This window comes from Rhinoderma darwinii, chromosome 1 (assembly GCF_050947455.1).
Source record: "Rhinoderma darwinii isolate aRhiDar2 chromosome 1, aRhiDar2.hap1, whole genome shotgun sequence".
Classification (NCBI taxonomy): domain Eukaryota; kingdom Metazoa; phylum Chordata; class Amphibia; order Anura; family Rhinodermatidae; genus Rhinoderma; species Rhinoderma darwinii.
The window spans coordinates 391,816,230-391,822,229 of NC_134687.1; positions in this window are offsets into that span (position 1 = coordinate 391,816,230).

The following is a 6,000-nucleotide window of genomic DNA, read 5'->3' on the forward strand; positions in this document are numbered from 1 at the left end:
ACGCTGTAGACCATGTGACCGCTGCATCAGTCACATGGGATGAAACGTCATGACAGGAGGCTGGGCTGCGCTAAGAATAGAGGATCGCGTCACCAGGACTACGGCCGGGGGAAGTCTAAACTTTATCAATTTAAAAAAGTACCTTTATTTTCTTCTCTTGTGTGATTTTTGTGGCAGAATCGCAGCATTTCCGCAACAGAGGAGCGGCGATTCCACAGAATAAATTGACATGCGACTTAAAAAGCCAAAGCCACACGGCAGGTCCATTATTTTTGCAGCGTGTGGATGAGATTTGTTCATATCTGACCCCCTCTGCTGCGACTGTGATACGCTACGGATTATCCACAATAAAATGTGTTGCATAAAATCCGCAGTGTTCATGCCTAGTGTGTTCCTACCCTAAGGCCGGATTTACACAAGCGTGTGCTTTTTGCACGCGCAAAAAACGTGGCGTTTTGCGCATGCAAAAGGTCCATAACAGCTCCGTGTGTCAGCAGCGTATGATGCGCGGCTGCGTGATTTTCGCGCAGCCGCCATCATTATGACACTCTGTTTGTATGTTTGTAGCACGTGGTGCTTTTCTGTTTTCATTCATAGTTTATACTGCTGCGGAAGTGCTGGGCGGGATTTTCACCCACCCATTGACTTCAATGGGTGCGTGATGCGCGAACAATGCACCAATATAGGACATGTCGTGAGTTTTACGCAGCGGACACACGCTGCGTGAAAATCACTGACAGTCCGCACGGCACCATAGAGTAACATAGATCCGTGCGAGGCGCGTGAAAATCACGCACGTTGCACGGACGTATTACACGTTCGTCTGAATAAGCCCTAACAATAAGGCCCAGTTCACAGAGTTTTTGGGCCTTGATATTGACTCGGACACTGCGTCAGAATCAGCACCAAACAACTTCCAAAACCGCCTCCCATTGATTTAATCTGAAATCAATGGGAGCCAGTCGCGGAAAAAAGAAAAAGCAGCACGTCCTTTCTTGCCGCGGTTCCGCCTCTGACCTCCCATCGAAATCAATGGGAGGCAGAAAATGCATTTTTCGCTGCGTTTTTTGTCTGCTGTCCTCAATCGCCGCGAGCAAAAAAACGCGGCAAGATAGTGTGGGCAGGGCAAAATCTGCCTCAAAATTCTTTAAGGAATTTTGAGGCAGATTTTTTTTTTGCCTGCAAAATACTGTGTAAACAGGGCCATACATAAACAACACTTTGAGATAATTTACTCACTGTGTCAGAAGAGCTGCTCCCACTCCAGTCCTCTTCCGGCGATGTCTTCCAGGGGAGGTCTTCGGTCCAGACGTCCAGTCCTTCACCTCCAGCCAGGCTCCAGGTAAGTTTTGTCCATGTGTGTCCGCGGCTGCGCGCGCTTCGTTCGCGGGTGCGCGCGCGGCCGGTCGCGGGTGCGCGCGCGGCCGGTCGCGGGTGCGCGCGCTTCGTTTGCGGGTGCGCGCGCGGTCGATCGCGGGTGCGCGCGGTCGATCGCGGGTGCGCGCGCGGGCGGTCTCCAGTGTGGGCGTTCGTGGATGCGCGCTCGCGAGTGCGCACGCGCGGCAGTTTCATTGTGCGCGCGATCGGGTGCGCGCGCGGGCGGACGGTTTGACGGCCCCCCATGACGAGGGGAGGGGGCCCGCAGCAGCAGCTCACGACATTCTTTTGGTGAAAAAAACGGGCCCCATTGCAGGGGCCCGTTTTTTCCTACCAAAAGAATGTCGAGGCAGTTGCCGGGCCCCCCTTTCAATTAGTTTTGGCCGGGCCCCTCACACCACTACCCCTAATACCCCCCTGATGGCGGCCCTGCCCCCACCCACCGATCATATACTGATGACCTATCCAGTGGATAGGTCATCAATATAAAAAAAACACCACCTGCCTGAAGAAACCCTTGTTGTTAGCGAAAGGCAGAGGCATAGCTAGATTCCCCTGCACCCGGAGCAAAGATTCAGCTTGGCGCCCCCTCTCCCCAACTTCTTTCCTGAAATCTCCTTCCCTCTCGCCATGTTAGCTTTCTCTACCAATCAATGAGGTGACATTTTTTTTAAACATTTTTTTTTTATGTAACTCGAACATAAAACCATTTTTGCATTTTAATGTAGTTATATAATGTAGTTAACATAACAATAAATGAAAATAAAATAAATTAAATAAGGTCAGTGTGCCTGACTAAAACAGATTGTATAACTGAGGCTAATGAGATCAGTCCAAACAGCAGCACATTGAAAAAGGAGCAGAGGAGGAGATGACTGGAGCTGCTTGTATGGTAAGAAAAGTGACCAGCAGCAGCATTTGTTTAATCATGCAAAATGTATGCCCTTTTCCCCAAAGAGCCCCTGGCCTCTGTTAGAAGTTCCCTACTGTCCCTACAGAGCCCATGCCTCCCACCCTTATAGAACCCATTGCCCCTGGCAGATTGGGCCCCCTTCCCTTCACGTAGGCCTTGGTCCTGGTAAATTGGGCCTCTCCCCCGCAGAGCCCTTGGCCGCTTGTAGATTGGTCCCTTGCACCTACATAGCCATTTTTCCTTGGTAGATAGGGACCCTTCCCCCCCAAAAAGACATTGCCTTTGATAGCTTCTGTCCCTTATCTCCACAGGGCCCTTTGGATATCCACTGGATAGACCAATAAATCCTGGTGCCGTTTGACTGCTGGGAGCTCCACCAATCCTGAGAACAGGGGTCTTGGTGGAGAAGTGGTTGAGCATGCACTGTCACTCTCCATATGATAGATATGGAAACCGCCTAGTGAGTGCGCTCTCTCTATAGGCTTTCCCTGACCTCAGGATCAGTGGGGCCCCACTGGTCAGAACTCACCATTCCAACCTTTACGATTTATCCCATGGATAGGCTCTAAAACATTTGTGTTTTTTTTTATTAGCCCCTTCAATATGTTTCACATGTCAGATATTGTTTTCTGTGAAAAAGACAATTAAAAAAAAAATGCATTAACCCCTTCAGGACAAGGCTCTGTCACCAGATTATCATCTGGATCTTTTGCGTACCTCTGTGTGTGCTGGGGTTATATATTTCCACTTTATGTAGTAATAACTTTAGAATGCTTTTACCTATCCAAGTGATTCTGAGATTGTTTTCTCGTGATATATTGTACTTTATGTTAGTTCAAAAATATTGGATTCGATAAATGTAATATTTATTTGTGAAAATTAAAAAATTTAGTTTTCTAAATTTAAATGTATCTGCTTGTAAAACATATAGTAATACCACACAAAATAGTTACTATTTCACATATTCCATATGTCTACTTTATGTTTGCATGTTTTTTTGAATGTTCTTTACTTTTTCCAGGACGTTACAACGCTTTGAACTTTAGCAGCAATTTTTCACATATTCAAGAAAATCTCAAAAGGCTATTTTTTCAGGGACCACTTCAGTTGTGAAGTGGCTTTGAGGGGTCCATACAATACAAATCCCCATAAAGCACCCTATTTTACAAACTGCACCCCTCAAAGTATTCAAAACAGCATTAAGAAAGTTTCTTAACCCTTTGGGTGTTTCACAAGAATTAAAGCAAAGTGGGGGTGAAATTTACAAATGTCATTTTTTTTGCAGAAATTCGTATTTAATCCTTTTTTTTCTGTAACACAGAGGGTTTTACTGGAGAAACTCAATATTTATTTCCCAGAATCTGTAGTTTTTAGAAATATTTCACATGTGGCCCTAGTGTGCTTATGGACTGAAACACAGGCCTCAGAAGCAAAGGAGCACCTAGAGGATTTTGGGGCCTTCTTTTTATTACAATATAGTTTAGACACCGTGTCAGGGTGGAGAGTTCTTGTGGTACCAAAACAGTAAAAAACAAAACAAAAGTGACCCCATTTTGGAAACTACACCCCTCAATGAATTTATCAAAGGGTAAAGTTAGCTTTTTGACCTCACAGGTTTTTTGCTGAATTTAGTGGAATGAGGCCGTAAAAATTCAAATCTACATTTTTTCCCAAGAAAACGTAGAAATTTTCTATTTTTACAAGGCATAAAGGACAAAAAACACCCCAACATTTGAAAGCAATTTCTCCCAATTACGGTAATACCCAATATGTGGTAATAAACTGTTGATTGGACACACGGCGGAGCTCAGAAGGGAAAGAGCGATATTTGGCTTTTGGAGCTCAAGTTTTGCTTCAATGGATTTCGGGTGCCATGTCGCATTTGTAATGCCCATGTGGGACCAAAACAGTGCATAAACCCCCAAAAGTGACCCCATTTGGGAAACTACAGCCCTCAAGGAATTTATCGAGGGGTATAGAAAGCATTTTGACCGCACAGTTTTTTGCTGACTTTAGTGGAATTAGGCCCGTGAAAATGAAAATCAACGTTTTTTTCTAAAAAAAATTTTTCGTTTTAGCTCACATTTTTCAATTTTCACAATAAAAGAGAAAAAGCACCCCAAAATTTGTAAAGCAACCTCTTCTGAGCACAGCAATACCCCATATGTGGCAATAAACTGCTGTTTTGACCCACGGCAGGGCTTAGAAGGGAAGGAGCACCATTTGGCTTTTGGAGCTCAAATTTTGCTGGAATGGTTTGCGGCGCCATGTCACATTTGCAAAGCCCCTGCGGGACCAAATCAGTGAAAACCACCAAAAGTGACCCCATTTGGGAAACTACACCCCTGAAGGAATTTATCTAGGGGTATAGGGAGCATTTTGACCCCACAGGTTTTTTGCCGAATTTAGTGGAATTAGGCAATGAAATTGAAAAGCTACATTTGTTCCGATAAAACGTGGACATTTTACATTTTTACAAGGAATAAAGGAGAAAAAGCACCCCAACATTTGAAAAGCAATTTCTTCTGATTACGGCATTACCCATTAGTGGTCTGAAACTGCTGTTTGGCCCCACGGCACGGCTCAGAAGGAAAGGAGCACCATTTGGAGCTCAAATTTAGCTGGAATGGTTTTCAGGTGACCTCACATTGCAGCGGGATGTCAGCTGTATATTACAGCTGTCATCCGCTGAAGATGACGCGCGCACAGCTCCTGTGCCTGCTTCATCTTTATGACGGGTCTGGTACATCAGATTGCGAGAAGCTGCTTGTTATGCCGACGTACAAGACCCATCATTTTGCAGGAAGGGGTTAATACATATGGCATAGTTTGAAAAAAATATATTTAATGTTAAATTATATTTAACAAATTGGAAAATGGGATTCTAACATATATCATGTGTCTGCATTTATATATTTGTCATGTTTACATGAATAAATATGAGACACAACAAGAAAAGCAAGTGTTATGAGGACAAAGCGCCATGGGGAACAAGAAGAAGCACCAATAAAGATGGGAACATACAAAGTTGCAGCCACATTCGGATGAAACCATGCCTACCTGCAATGGCGAATGACTGTACGGCTGTGCCAGGGTTACCACTGTTTTACCTGCAAACTCATGCTACCATTCACCACCACATGTGGACGTGGTTTCACCTGCGTTTGGCTGCCGCTCCGTGTTTTCTTACATTAATGGGGGCCCTGACTCTTTGGTAGTATGGGGCCAAGAAATTCCTGATGGCGGCCCTGGGTCGCAGCATCATGCTGTGGGGGTGTTTTTCAGCAGCTGGGACAGGGAGACTATCTACAGGTGTGGCTATATGTGGACACTATCCACAGGGGTGGCTATATGTGGGACACTATCTACAGGAGGCTATATGTGGGACACCATCTACAGGGGGATCTATGTAGGGCACTATCTACAGGGGACACGGTGTGTGTGTGTGTGTGTGTGTGTGTGTGTGTGTGTGTGTGTGTGTGTGTGTGTGACAGTGTATGGTGCTATTATAATTAGAGGTGGAGTGTATGGTGCTATTATAATTAGAGGTACAGTGTATGGTGCTATTGTATTTAAGTATATTTAAGTGTCTGGCACCATGATAACTTTATATTTGTTTATAGGTGCAGAAATGTTTGAACAGTGAGAAGCTGAAGACATCTGAGTTGCAAACTGTATAAATGGGCTGTGGCCGGAAGAAGTCATCATAG